The sequence below is a fragment of the Conger conger genome, chromosome 5 (genome assembly GCF_963514075.1).
Source record: "Conger conger chromosome 5, fConCon1.1, whole genome shotgun sequence".
In the NCBI taxonomy this organism is placed as follows: domain Eukaryota; kingdom Metazoa; phylum Chordata; class Actinopteri; order Anguilliformes; family Congridae; genus Conger; species Conger conger.
This window is the reverse complement of record NC_083764.1, coordinates 65,717,373-65,732,352: the sequence shown is the minus strand read 5'-3', so window position 1 is coordinate 65,732,352 and position 14,980 is coordinate 65,717,373. Positions and strand designations below refer to the sequence as shown.

At 39.9% G+C, this 14,980-nt stretch overlaps 1 long non-coding RNA gene across 2 annotated transcripts in view; it reads right to left on the bottom strand.

The window, feature by feature from the left end:
- The window catches only part of LOC133129664 (uncharacterized), a 56,120-nt gene that overhangs the window by 40,897 nt on the left and 243 nt on the right, over positions 1-14,980 (bottom strand). Inside the window, exon 1 of one of the 2 annotated variants that reach the window (XR_009708841.1) lies at positions 2,302-2,697. The exons of the other annotated variant lie outside the window; for it this stretch is intronic. This is a non-coding gene — a long non-coding RNA (uncharacterized LOC133129664). Of the gene's footprint in view, positions 1-2,301; positions 2,698-14,980 lie in introns of those variants that run through there. 2 annotated transcript variants of the gene reach the window in all.

Here is a 14,980-nt window from a genome sequence, read left to right as displayed (position 1 = left end):
GCCCTTTAGAAACCCACAGGAGAGAGTGATGTCACCACACGTGACGAGCAAAAGTGAAACCCCGGAATATTCAGAACCAGTCAGGCGCGCGGCCCTCCCAGGCTAACGGAACAAAGCCACCACGAGAATGTGCACCGGAAATGTACAATCCGACTCGGGCAGTGTGTAGGAGGGATGCGCGCAATCAGCGGCCTGGAAAACAGACTAGAAACTCACAAATAATAATAATAGTTTTTTTTAATTATTCCTGAAAAGTTGTGTCTGTAGACGAAACACGCTGCGATTGTTCTTTAAAAATCACACAATGCAGAAATAGGCTACTCAAACAATACAGCAGACTACGTTAACTAGCCGCAACGCCAAAAAGATTCCCAAAATTCCAAATTTACTGTCAGTGGGAACACGGAAGTAGCACGGAAGTGATACTGTGAACATCCAATTAAATCCACTCCCCTAATGCACGAGCCTGATAAGCATTGATTCTGCTCATAATAAATACCAGCATGTGGCCGTGTCAAATCCGGAGGCACACGCACAAATAAACACAAGATACATGTCAGAACCGCTACACTGTAATGCAATAGATGCACGAGATACACTAGCATACAGCTAACGTGGCTATCATCCTCGTATGAAACGGCAGTCTCGTCTGTCCTTGTCACCTGTTGCGGCAGAATGTGTGTAAAAGATCAGATCAGGGTTTTATCAGTTAGGCTAATAAAACATGTCTGTCACTGTGATGCGACTTGCAGTTTCAAAGTATGCTCTCAGTTGTTCAATGCAGTGATGTCCAATAGGCCGGAGGCATTCGCTGGCTGTGTCACGAACATCTCACGTCTGCGTCTTACATTTTAACATGACAGAAATACGCTGGGTTTAAGTTGAGTTGGTTTTGTGTTATCCGCGCAAATCAAGGGAAAATGTAAATGCAAACTTCAGAGATATGTCTGCCTCGGAAAGTAAAAACAACGGAGTAGACCTGCTATTAACATGTATTATATTTAGACTTAAATAACATTCAAATGCACAATGGCCTATCAAACTATCATATAATTTCGGATTTATTGTAATTGCAGATTGGATTGGAATTTAACGCAGTATGTGTGGCATCTAAAATAAATATAAATATAAATAAAAATAAAAATTGGGACTTGTCAATCCGCAACCCCTACCATGTTAACGTTCAGATATTGTTTATAATTCTTGACACAATTGAGTCAACAATAATGTATGTAAATATGATTTTTCAAATCCAAAACAAGTTTATCACATAACACCCGCAGCTCTTAACAAAACTATGTAGGAACTTATCAGTTCCAAGACAAAAAAAAACGGATACAACTTTACTGAGGGGCAGAACTTTCTAAATCATTATTTTGAATTTGAAACTTTTAGTTCAACGAATGCATTTATTGTGCGATACTGAGAATTTAATTTGCCAACCTTCCTTAATTCTTAGCCGGCTATGAAAAGGTTTAGCTACTTAACGGAGGAAGGAGTTGCCAAGATCCTCTAGGTTCTATTGTTATCCATTCCAATGGAAGCCTGATTAATTAATTTTCACACTGTCGCCCGGGAGGAGATTTTCCCACAAACAAGTGACCGAGAGAAATCTTCGCCTCAAAAGAAAAAAAAGTCAACATCAAGTTCAACAGCGTGCGCGCGCTCATTAGCATGACAACGGCGTCTGGGGAACACAGAGGTCTTCTTAACAAGGGGGTCCGGCGCTCGAGGCGCCGCCTCCTAGACCCCGCGCCACTTTCCCAGGCACCGGCAACAATCGCACAACTGTTTGCTTTAAACGCCTGCGCGCGGGGCCAGCAAGTTCACTACGTGATTTAGTAGTATAGAATGCGTGAAGGACAATTGCGGGCACAACACATACCACACACAAAATATTGTCAACTACAGCCTATCACGATTTTTTAAATTATTATGATTATTGTTGTGGTTATTATTATTATTATTATTATTATTATTATTATTATTATTATGTATTGGACCACTTCAACTACATTTAATTAGAACATAACTATTGTATAGCAACAGTTAGACGAGTTTCTTTAAAACACACACACACACACACACACACACACACACACAGGACTTATTCAAGTTAAAAGAGAATAATTATTCAGCCCATGGTTGTATTCACCATTTTCTTTTTAACCCATCTTTTTTATTTAGCATTGAGGCAGGGAGGCATAGACGTTAAATGAACAAACTTTCCTTCATAATGCATAGGCTTCTGTTCAAATTAAGACATGGCGTCAGTAGTATCCATTAATATTTAATACTTACATGTTGAAGGTCTTTGACATAATCCATAATAACGACAACAGGTCCCAATTTCACCACTTTTTTTTTTTTATACACAGAAATAAATGTTCGGACTTCAGTTTGGAATTACGTTTGAACACCTGCGGTCGAATATGACGTCCGTCCAAGGAGAAGAAAGGCCAACGAACAGGAAAAAGTTATAAAATAATAACACAGGCCGTTTTACGCGCTATTCCGTGACTTTGCAGGTCCACAAAAACCAGTGAGTCGGTCCCAGTCCAGTGCAATGCGTTTCAAACACGGAGATCACTTGTTCTTGACTGGCCGGAGACAGCGTTTTGAGGCTGGAGAGCTCCTCCAAATTCTGTTCGTATCCAGCCAGTCCCCAGGTCGGGGCTATTTTCTCACCGCCTCGGACGGGATCTGTTGAAGTCCGTTGTTCCCCCCCGCCCCCCCCGCCCCCCCACTCGCCCTGCTGTCGCGAGGACGTGTGCAGAAACCCAAACAGAGTCGCTCCCCCGAATCATTGTTCATTGTGAAATGCCGTCTTTTGTTCCAACTCTGTGAAGGTTTTTTTCCCCTCTTATGTTACGTCCTGTATTCTCCTGAAACGTTTTGGTAGGCAAGGAATATGCGCAGTAGAGAGAGAGAGAGAGGGGGGGGGGGTGGTGGCTAACACCAGCGATGGGTCTTATTAATTCCACACAGGCGAAGCTGTACCCCTATTTACGGGCAAAAAAACGCTATAGGTGGAAATAGATAGGTTGGCGTTTACCCGTCGTTATGCCTGAATTCGACCTAGCAACTTGCACCGCCCATATCGACGAATGTCACAGTTCAGCCTCCTCACAGTTATGTAGTGATGTAGTTCAATAAAGGCATGCGCTAACACGTCTATTCTGTTTTTACATTTTGCAATTAAACCACACAGATTCTTCATTAAACAACCAAACTACCGCGGTCCGTATAATTATTTCCTAATCCTTCGGGTTAACCCCCCCCCCCCTTTTTTTTTTTCATCTGAAAGAGGGCAGCCCATCTGACACCCTCCATGGCATCGTTCCAGAGCCTCGTGACGGGATTATTCTAGCCCAGTTTGGCACAAACGCAGGACTAAGGGGATCGCAATACGCAGCTTCAGTTAGAAAAGCGACCCCGCCACCGTAAGCAGGCAAGCAGGCTAGCAGACATTCTGGTCGTTCGGATTCCAGACGTACCGAAACGTATGCACAAAATAAAACGAAACAAACACGATAGCCTTATGCCACACGGTGGGTGCTTGTTATTCCACATGACACGGAGCGAGAAGCAGCGCAGAGAGGAGGACAGAAAAATAGGACTGATAGAGAGAGGGAGATGGAGGACAGAATTGGCATCTCTCGGCTACAGAAAAATAAAGGCGAAACCGACAGCCACCGGAAGGTGCTTGGGAACCACACGGACGCTTCTGTGCTCGGGAGAACTGCAGGACGGTTACTGAAACCAGATTTTTTGGGTCACGTCGCTCTGCGTGGGGTTAAGCGGATACACCTCCGTTCGTCTCCACCGGCGTAATGTCGCGCGCACTGGAATATTATCTCATCCAAACGGCGCATTCGCGCCCAAAACGGCAGCTGTAGCTCCGTCGCGGAAGCACACGCCTGGATGGCGCCGCACGTAGATTTGGGGGTCCAGTCGGAAGATGTAAAAATAGTATTCGTCCAAGCTCTCCATATTTTACTACGTGGGTGATTGCGTCCTGACGTCAGGGAGTCGGATAGGCTCACCCGCTTCATATTGTAATACCATTCAAAAGGTCTGTGGCTATACAGTAGGCCTACTTTACGATGCGTCTCGATATTCTGCACTACGATGCGTTTATGTTCGGTATGGACAGGTTAAAACAGAACCTTACAATGAATCGAGATAAGATTTCCAAAATAACGAAAGAGCTTACAGTATAAATGAATTATGCTCCTATTGTTTATATTTTTATACATATTGTTATTATTGTTTTACCGACGTATTTATTGATTTGGACCTGCGTATATATTAGCTGCACCAAAAAACTTTAGAAGTTTTATTTGTTGAACATTAAGGCGGTGCAAGTGGTCGTCATACATTGTCGTTTTAATCGCCACTGCATCTGTACGTGCATATGCAATATAGGCCTATTTTCTACTATTTTTGTGTGTCGTTCGTCTTTATACAATTTATAAAATTTATACAATTTTGTTGCACGCTGCAAATGGACCGTGTTGAGTTGTGTTGTTTTTTCTGAAGTGCGAATTTTTCATTGCCCCTGTACCCTGTGCGTCTTGCAGTCTTATAGCTATCCAGAATATAGCCTACCCTCCGTTTTAAAACAACATTTTTTCTGAAGTATGTCTACTAGCAGAGAGAGAAAGCTGCTTTGCAACACTGCTTTCATATATTAAAACCTGACTCTTAAACCCTGGGGACATAGAAAGAAAATGCAGAGATCGTGGCCTAATTCGCAACAGTAGTTTCAAAGCGCAAATTTTACAGATCAAATGTAACTACACTAAAACGCCATATAGGCTACGTTAAAATTCCAGGAAGAGAGTGCAAAATATAATTTTCTTATTCAGCAACAGTGCGCATTGAATGAACACATTTCACATTATTATTATTATTATTATTATTATTATTAATACACAACACAATGTCCAGTGCTAATTCAACACTATAGTAAATTTCCTCTGATAAAGTATTGAGCATCTTGGTCTCAATCGATTCTTTTAGAGTTTAACTTACCCTGTGTAGCTTATTAGTGTGCAGCAACAAAGCAAATGGACAGTTGCTGAGAATAACATCTGGATAGGACGGTAAAATGGCGATAAGTATCTAATAATAATATTATTTGTTCAATATTTGTTCATTCGTAGACCTCTCCTCTAACGCCATTATACGAATTCGTGTTTAAATGTTACTCTTGTTCAAATAACTACACACATGCAAAACGAACATTCATTGTAAAGGCCAGTTGAGTCGTAATCCAATACACTTTTTAAAACAGTTATTGGTAATTGCACAGTGAATACGTGTAGGCCGATAGGCTTGGATAATTTAAAAAAAGAAAGAAAGTCAACTGAAACGATGTTCATACAGATTCGTGTATTCCAACACAGCGATTGTGCAGAAGATGTGCAAGCAAATTACATAATTAAAGAGGGGTCCTTTTTAAAGCCCTGCAAGCAATTTCAGTCCGCCTGAGTAAAATTACTGAGCTTAAATGATGTGATCGCGTTAGTCGCGTGGCCCCTGTGGAAAACCTGGATCCTGCACGTGCACGAGAACGCGAGCCAGACGATCTAGGCCATTTGGGCAATAAAACAAAAAAAGGAAAGTAACACAGACGCTTGCCATAAAAACAACTTCGACGAGATGTAGGCTAAATCAAAATGGATACTTTATTATTATTGGAATACAGTAAAAGGAATGCAGCCGTATGCAGTATTTATTTACAATGGCAGTGGCGGCGAGGTTATTATGAGCACGACCGGGATTGATTCTTATTATTATAGGATTTGTTTTTATTGCAGCAACACATGTAATCAGTTCAAGCGAGAAATGTTTTTTTGTTGTTAGATGTTGTTTTTTTTGTTTTTTTTTCCCAATTGACCCATGTTTGGTCCCGAAGGATAAAACGCCTTCACAGAAGGAACAATATCAGCCTGGGTTCGTATATTAAAGTGGAGCTTCCACGAGAACACAGTTCATGAAGTTGTCGATGCGCTGGCTGATGCTTTCTGTGCAGTTCCTGTGTTGATCCTTAACATTCCATAACGCAATGCAGATAATATAGATTAAACCAGCCCAACCATTTAGTCACGTTACAGTGTGACGCAGTAGCCTGGATTCCTAGCCGGAAAACACCGAGCCCATAACACGCAGGGTCCAGAAGTTCGATTGGCAATTGATGCATAGATTCCAGCAGTGCGATGCACGTGCACGACTATGGTCCGGGGTACGAAATTAAACGAATTCCCTGAAGAAAAAAAACAACTGCAATTGAGGGCTCGCCTATTCCATTTCACCCCATTGCATTGGTTTTGTCCCACTGCATATTTATATATCAGCATACGGAATGCTCATCCAACACAGTAATCATATTTGTTAGAAATAATTTCCTTCAATACAAATACGAAATTAAAGCATCAGTTTTTTATTTTGTTAACAAAACTGCATGCTTATATTTACTCCGAACTGCGTAAACGTATAAAAGCTGGGGAAATCTCCCAAGGGTTTAAACATGATTGACTTGTTCTGAAGCCATTAGTCGTGGGGGTCAAATCAGCCAGGTGCATTGCCGTCACGAGCCTGTTACTCACCCGCAAAGACACACCACACAACAGTCCGATACACGTGCACCAAACCGCTTTCCTCACGTTCCATTCAGCACAAACACAGGAAAACGCACGAGGCGGTTGACTGACTTCTTCCCCGAGAGTAAAAGCACACCATACCTATACGGACCAGCAATTTGCTACAGCCGTACGACAGGGAATTGTGCACAACAAGTTAAACAAATGCGACTAGGGCATTCCTGGAGAATGGAAAGGGCCAAAAACAAAAAGATAGAAGGTGGAAATTAGCTGCGTGAATACTTAAGTGCTATTACATTCTGAAAAAGTCCAAATCAAATATGGACTAATTCAGCAAATTAACAAGATTTAATCCAGCGTCGTAAACGTGCACACACAGGAGAGGTGCAGGGTCGTACATTACAGAAACAGCGACACACCGCGGAGGGAAGCACGATTCTGCGCGCCACACGGTGCGGGCGAACCGTGGGTGGAGGACAGGCGTCAGATATCCCCATTAATGAGTTTCCGCTGCGGGGAAATCTTAAACTCACCATGCATCCTAAACCGCAAACGTTTCTCGTGGATAGTGCATAATAACTTTACTATGTTAAAGTTACGAAGACAGCCACGTGGAATGTATATTATTTTGGTGGGAGTCTGTAACGATGATATTATACCTTTCAAGTGTCCAATTCAAAAGATTTGGGACAAAATGGAGAATTTAGCAAACACTTATTTTAGACTGGTTTACAAACCTATTATTGTCATTTTTATCATTATTTATTCTGTATTATCTATTAGGCATATTATTTACTATTATCAGGCTATTATTATAATGATTATTATGGTTATGATTATAATAATTATGAAGAACAACAGCAGCAGGTAGCAGTAGTAGTAGCATTACCAAGATTACATTGTGAGAACAAAACACACATCAGAACATTTACGACACCTGCAACTATTACACCACAAACAACTGGAGGGATTTTCCTGTAAATAAGGAAGATTTGGTTTTCGCAAATGGAAAGACGCATATGAAGTTTTCACAGCTTTTCAAAATTCAAATATGCTAGTATGCAAGTATACTACGAGAGTCCACTTCCGCGCTGCCATTTACAAGCTGAATTAAAAGTTTCACGTATTAAATGGATTTATATATAATTCATACATGAAATGTAAAGCTATAAGTACTAGAATGGGCTAACCATTTCTTCGAACTTGGTCTTGATTTTCAGTAATAATAAAAGCAGGATATTCGCAGGATTTTGCTGTTCTTGTCGTAGTTTTTTTTGTTTTTTTCATTCTTTTTTAAAAAACACTTTTTTCCACCTTCTAAATAAAATGTGACCCAATCAGGAAGCTAATCAAATATATTTTTTATTTACTCCAAGAGCAACATATGTTAATGAGCTTTGTTTAGACTCATATACCTTCTTGACAGCAAAAATATTGTTGATTATAATTCTGTGCTTGAATAACACTTCACGCATGCTGCACGTAGTTAACACTGCAGTTATTTATCAGTGCAAAACACCGTTCCACCATAACTGTGGGAATTCAGCATTTTTTTTAATGCAATGGAATTCTAAGCAGCACAAATACAATCGTAAAATCCTGATACTAATCAGAATTTCCTAATGAAAAATCACGTGGTTTCATTAATTAATTGTAGTTTTTATTGCGGATACAGCAAAAAATTGTGGAAATGAGACATTGCTCGAATTACCCGTCTTTTAAACATCTACAGAAATGAAAATAAGCGATTATCACGGGTTACCCCGTAGGGTAATATTTTAATGACATTCATATTCAAAGTGCAGGTAGCCTACTTTGTTTTCCCTGTGCGAGATCTTACCGTACGTTTAAGCCTAGTATTACTTTTCCAGGTCTCTATTGGAAAAGAGATATCTTAATCTCAATGAGACTAACCTGGTTAAATAAACGTTAAATAAAATAAAAAATAAAATAATGTCCCCGTTAACGCAAAAGCAATAGACATGGAGCCTACTGTGTTTCTGGTTCAGCTTGGAAAATCCCCGCAACAGCAACCCATGATACACAGGTGACACAATGGCTGACACCTGTTTGATAAACACGGGTTTGATTGCTATTAAGACAAGAAAGCTGACAGTGCATGTTTGCAATGGAGAGGCTTTTTGGTCGTTATACATGGCGCATTATGAGATTGCGGAACGGTGCTTTATTTAACGTTCATCATTTCCTGTTTTAGAAGGACTTTATTCAAGTGAGAATGCTCAGTCTAGTTTTAGGGCTTTACATGTTCCTTTAGAGAATGCTACAATAAACTATGTTTACATCGCCTGTCTGTAGTTTAACAGGCAGCAATTCTGATGCATGGGTTTGAGAAGGGGGGCGGGGGGCGGTCGTGTATCGTGTGTAGCTGTTTTTTTCTGCATATCATAGCAGTTAAGCTAGGGAAATTGGTGCAAGAGTCTTTCTAGTCTTATTCAAATATTATTAATATTTGCACTCTTAAGTTAAAACGAGATGAGTATTATGCCGATTAATTGATCACTTTAATCTTTTATCCGGGTTACCACCACTGTACATCACGAATCTGTGATCGATTATTTATCCTGCACACATTGCTAATTTTAACAAAATATGTTTCAAGAGAAAATTAACCATTAATACTACTATCACTACTACTACTTCTATCAACAACAACAACCATGACAATAATAATAATAATAATAATAATAATAATAATAATAATAATAATAATAATAATTTTCATTATTATTATTATTATTATTATTATTATTAGGCCATTAGTATTATCACTATTATTCGTAGTAGTAGTTGTAGTAGCAGTAGTATTACTAACATTATTATTATTATTATTATTATTATTATTATTAGTACTAGTAGTAGTAGTAGTAGTAGTAGTAGTAGTCGTAGTAGTATTATATAATAAAAGAGCATTATTAGCAAAAGATTTTGTGTAAGTTAAATAATTTTACTTTAGGTTGACTAAACCACAAATTCTGCACACGCAACAAGAATTGCATTTTATCTTTGTCATTCCACCAGTGGGGGGGGAAATAAGTTGCTGCTTTCGTATAATGCTACAAGCTACACCTCAAAGAACTGCTGATCACAGTCGATCAGGATATGGTTTAAATGATAAAATAAATATATTTCAATATACAATGAAAGAAAATGACAGAAATGACAACCCCTATAGCGTACCAACTCACTAGTGAATCAAAATACATTAAACAGCCACCGTCTGGCTCTCGAAGCAAAGTTTGATTAACGTGTAACGGAAAATGATAAAAGGATAAAAGGGCTACGATTGAATCTTATCTTTGTGATTAAATTCTGTATGAAATTGTGAGTATGGAAACCGGTTACTTACTTTGGCACTGCAAAACGTAAAGTGAAAAAACTGTAGCCAACAGTATTTAGTAGGGTACATCCGGCATTTAATGCTTGCTAGATTTGCTGGAACCAAACAAAGTCTGTTAGAGTTGAATTAACACTGAAGATTTCACCGCCGGTCGTTTTAGGGCGGTGCACACTGGGGCCTACGGTTACAGTAATGAAGAGCTCGTGGGGGAGAACCGTTGGAGTGCCAACGGCTCTGTGGATTCACGCGACATAAGCACCTTCCGGTCAGCAATGAAGTCATGGAGGGAGTTAATATTTTAATTCTGAATCCCTCCCCGCTTGGCTTACTTCACTCAACACGACAGTAGGTCTTGGAATACACTCAACTACAAAGAGCTTATTTGACCCATAACATATTTCGCTTTTTTTTTTTTGGGCTACTTGAAATGTACATCCGAGGGCCCTGTGTTAACACTATATGTGGCTTTTGGTCTTGTTACCTGGAGCAAAGGTAAGATTTACGACCGAGAAAACGTTAATCTTTCCATCAACCTTCTGCAAACAAGGTGTTTACAGCAATAATTGATAAACCCATTGCTACACATATAAAGATACTGCTAGCCTATTGGTTAGCCATAATGATGCCCTTGCCCCGCAGATTTGAGTATCCGTTTAGTTTTTTGTTATTTTTGAGTTAATTTAGTGTTTATTGAAGTACCCCATATTCATATATTTAAAATTATTTTTTGGGACTCAAAAGGGAGAAAGAGACGATATTTAAATTGATCTTATAATTGAAGAAGCATTTGTTAATTATTATTAGTGAAGAGGCATTTGTTAATTTCAACAAGTCCTTCCTCCTTCCCTCTATTATATGTGGTTGGTAACTGGGACTCAGACCTCGTCCAGCTGAAGGTTGGGTATCAGTACCACCACAGCACGTACAATACCAACATCCCTACGAGAGCGTGTACCCACAGCGAGTACCAACATCCCTACGAGAGCGTGTACCCACAGCACGTACAATACCAACATCCCTACGAGAGCGTATACCCACAGCACGTACAATACCAACATCCCTACGAGAGCGTGTACCCACAGCGAGTACCAACATCATTTACCACTGAGAATAAAAGGACTGGCAGAATATGGAAACATATTTCCAAGTTCATAATGGAGAATAAATGCTCTAGAATAAATACAGTGCTGTCCACAGGCTCGGGAATCAACATCACGGGAGGCTCCTTTGGAGTTACCTGAAGTGCGTTTAGTTTCGCTTCACACTACAAATGCTGTAAAGCCCGACGGTTTGGCGTTGAAAATATCCTTTACTGCACACACACAAAAAAAACAAAAAAAAAACTGTCAAGGACCACTGAAAAAAAGAAACCAAAGTGTTCAAAGAACTATCGCTTTAAGGAAACGTTACATTTCACCATGCCTGTTACAGGGGAGCAAGACGGTGACTGAAATGAAGGGCAATGCACACTGCAGCTAGATTGAAGCCACAGCCATGTTCGATTCAGCACAGCTGCCTACTATTAAGCGAACAAGTCGTAGACAAATAGTACACTCCCGATTCAGACATGGCCCAGGGGATTGTAGAGTTTCCAAACTTTTTAAGAATGAAAAATGAAACTCCCTCATCAATAAAATGGGTAACCTTCAGCCCGTTCATCCAACAGGCCCTACAGTCTGTCTGACACACTTAGAATGTATTAGTGATCAATATGACACCACACCATTACAATGGACACGTAAACCATAAAAGATCTGCTTTTATAAAAAAAGAATACATTTTTTTTTTTAAGGATGAGCTCCTGTGTAAAACTGATGCGTAGTCATCCCCCAATTCAACAGGCAAGCACTGTTCTCTCCCTCTCCACCTCAGCTGGTGTGTGGTGAGCGTTTTGGCACAAAATGGCAGCCGTTGTGTCACCCATGTGGGTGCTGCACATTGGTGGTGGTTAAGGTGAGTTCCCCCCTCAGCACAGGGAAGGACACAGTCTGCCTGCGCTCCCTGCACAGGGAAGGACACAGTCTGCCTGCGCTCCCTCATGGAGCCTCCAGATCCGCGGAGAACACAGACATCACTCACTCTACGCCCTGTGACTCCGCCCCCTCTCATGCCACCAGACTATACCACACACACACACACACATACACACACACACACACACACACACACACACACACACACCACCAGACTATACCACACACACACACACACACACACACACACACACACACACACACCACCAGACTATACCACACACACACACACACACACAACCACCACCACCACCACCACCACCAGACCAGACTATACCACACACACACACACACACACCACCACCACCACCACCACCAGACTATACCACACACACACACACACACACACACACACACACACACACACACCACCAGACTATACCACACACACACACACCACCACCAGACCATACGGCCCAAACCACAACAGTCCTCATTGCTGAACAGCATGTCACAACCAGTTTAAATACACTCGCAATTTAAACATGCAATATATATTTTTAAAATTATTTTTAATTAACCAAACAAAAAAAGTATTCTGTTAAAAAAAAAAGTATATATTTGAACTGTGTCTCACAGCTCCCATCATCTCTCAATTCCTGACTGAAAATCTTTTAATATTTGTGTCCGTCACCTTATATTGGCCAGTAAGAAAAGCTTGTACTAGCCACAGTGACAGGAAACCTCCATGACCGTCAGCAACTCGCTGACTGTGTCATAACCCACAGCGGGAGGAGAGATCATGCCAAGGTGAGTTTCTCCCAACTGTCTACTTCCTGCCACACAGCTGCACTTGTGAATAAGCCCTAATGCAGGATGCTAATAAGTGAACCACTCTCTGTCCAAAACAAATAAAAGGGCCAGATAGCCAGTGAGTCCACCAGGAACGGGGGTAACAAAGTACGATTCACGGGGACAGAAATTCAGCCAGTTCCTGACCTTGGAGTTACTGGAAGTGGAAGGTTCTGTCTGCGGTTCTGAGTGCTTTTCAGATATCGAGCTTGAAAGATACCAACCTAAATGGGTCTCCAAGCTGATACAACCGTCTCAGTTTTCAAACTTTGAAACTGTATTTTTGTGTAAAACGTCACACATTTATTTAGTGCCCTATGAGCAACGTATTTATGACACCGGCACCAACAAATGTGAAAAATGCCAGTTAGAACCTCCCAGAAACAGCCGAAGTGACTGGTCCAGTTATTTTACAACAGATCAGCTGGGAGCATATTTTATTTACAAAAATCACCAAACGGACGCACAGTGCCAAATCTACTCAATTCAATTCTACCACTTAAATCCTCACTGGAGAATGGCTGTAAAGTGACAGATTTAACTTCAAGTTCATACGAATAATTACTGATGGAGTTTTCACACAAAAGTGGCAACACAAAAAGAATAGTAATCCCGCAAAGGGCTTTGTCTTTATGTACAATATCAATTAATGACCTGGGCAGTTGTTCAAATTAACAAAAAGTGTGGTTTAATAATATTTAACATGCAACAGTGTTGCTTAACCTCCTAAGACCCGCACTCTTTTTTGGTATGCATTTTTAATTTCTCTTTGCTATTTGGGCTTATTGGGACCTGATAAGTATAAAAACTAAGCATCATCTTTTGATATGATGTAGTTTTTGAGAAAAATGATGTCCACATATGGGGACTCTCGGTCGGAATTCCCAAGTATTATGGTTGTACAGCCCAAAATGTGGAGTCCACGCATATGTACGCCAGGTCTTAGGAGGTTAAATTGAAAAATAAAAAGCACTTTCTTGTAACATTTCAAATTACCTTAATGAACCATTAATGTCATAACAACCAATATGTTCATATGAAAATATCGAGTAACCATATTTTCATAACAAATATGAAAATATTAAATATGTAATTAGCTTCTCTGTATTTTTTTCCAAATATCAATTTAATTCCAGAAATATTTTCCTTTATAAAGAGCACACGTCAAATTCGGTAATCACCAGAATTAAGGGATAATGTGTCTGCATTGAAAGTTGTGTTTGGACTTATTTCTAAGATGGAAAATAAACAAGAAATTTGACTGAAATATTCTGAGCAAAATTTCGATCAAACAATGCACGACAAAGAGCAAATATCTCATTTTGCATTCTTGAAATTATTGAACATTTGCAAAAATGTGTTCGGTTAAATAATGAAATAAAATCTCATAAATAATAAACATTAACAATAACCTTTTCACTTCAAGGAAAATAAAAAAAGGGCACTGGCAGCAGTAGATCTGGAAATCTTTTTGTTGTTTTTTTACGCTCAATGTAACCATTGAAAATAATATGCATAATGTAAACATTTTACAGGAAGATAACCCTTCAAACAGTAGTTTGTGAGCGAGCGTTCTCTATTGAGCCATTGTCTATGGGGGTCAATCCATATCCAGTTCTGGGGTCAGAGGTCAAGGGTCAGAGCACTAATAGAAAGTAACATGTTCTGAGGTTCCATCACTTATTAAGGACTGTGTCGTGGTATGTGACCCAAGAAACACTGAGGTTTCCATCACGGTACCCATATGCGCCGTGCAAAGTTATCATAAACAGACCATCTACCAGTATAGAAGTGAATAAAATGACAGACATGCTCAGTGTTAATTCAACTCTTAACAGAGTTTGTCCAATATGGCACAAAAGGTACTCTGAGAAAAATATACTTCATCACAGTTGATTAGCGCTGAAAGTATTGCTGTGCAGCAGTTATGAATTGGATATTTGTTACGTAGTCAATTTATTCACACAAATATCAGTCATTTGAATGCCTACTGTAAACTACAAATGCAAAAGTTTCATGATGTAAAAACAAAGAGGTGCATTTGAAAAAGATGTCTACGCACTGCAGTGCAAGAGGGTACTGAATGCACAAAGTCACATTTCAGAGAACAGATTTGTGCATTTCACTTTAAAGACGTTGTTTTGAAATTATTTTTAAAAACGAAGAAAAGTAGGAAGTAGGTATACTCA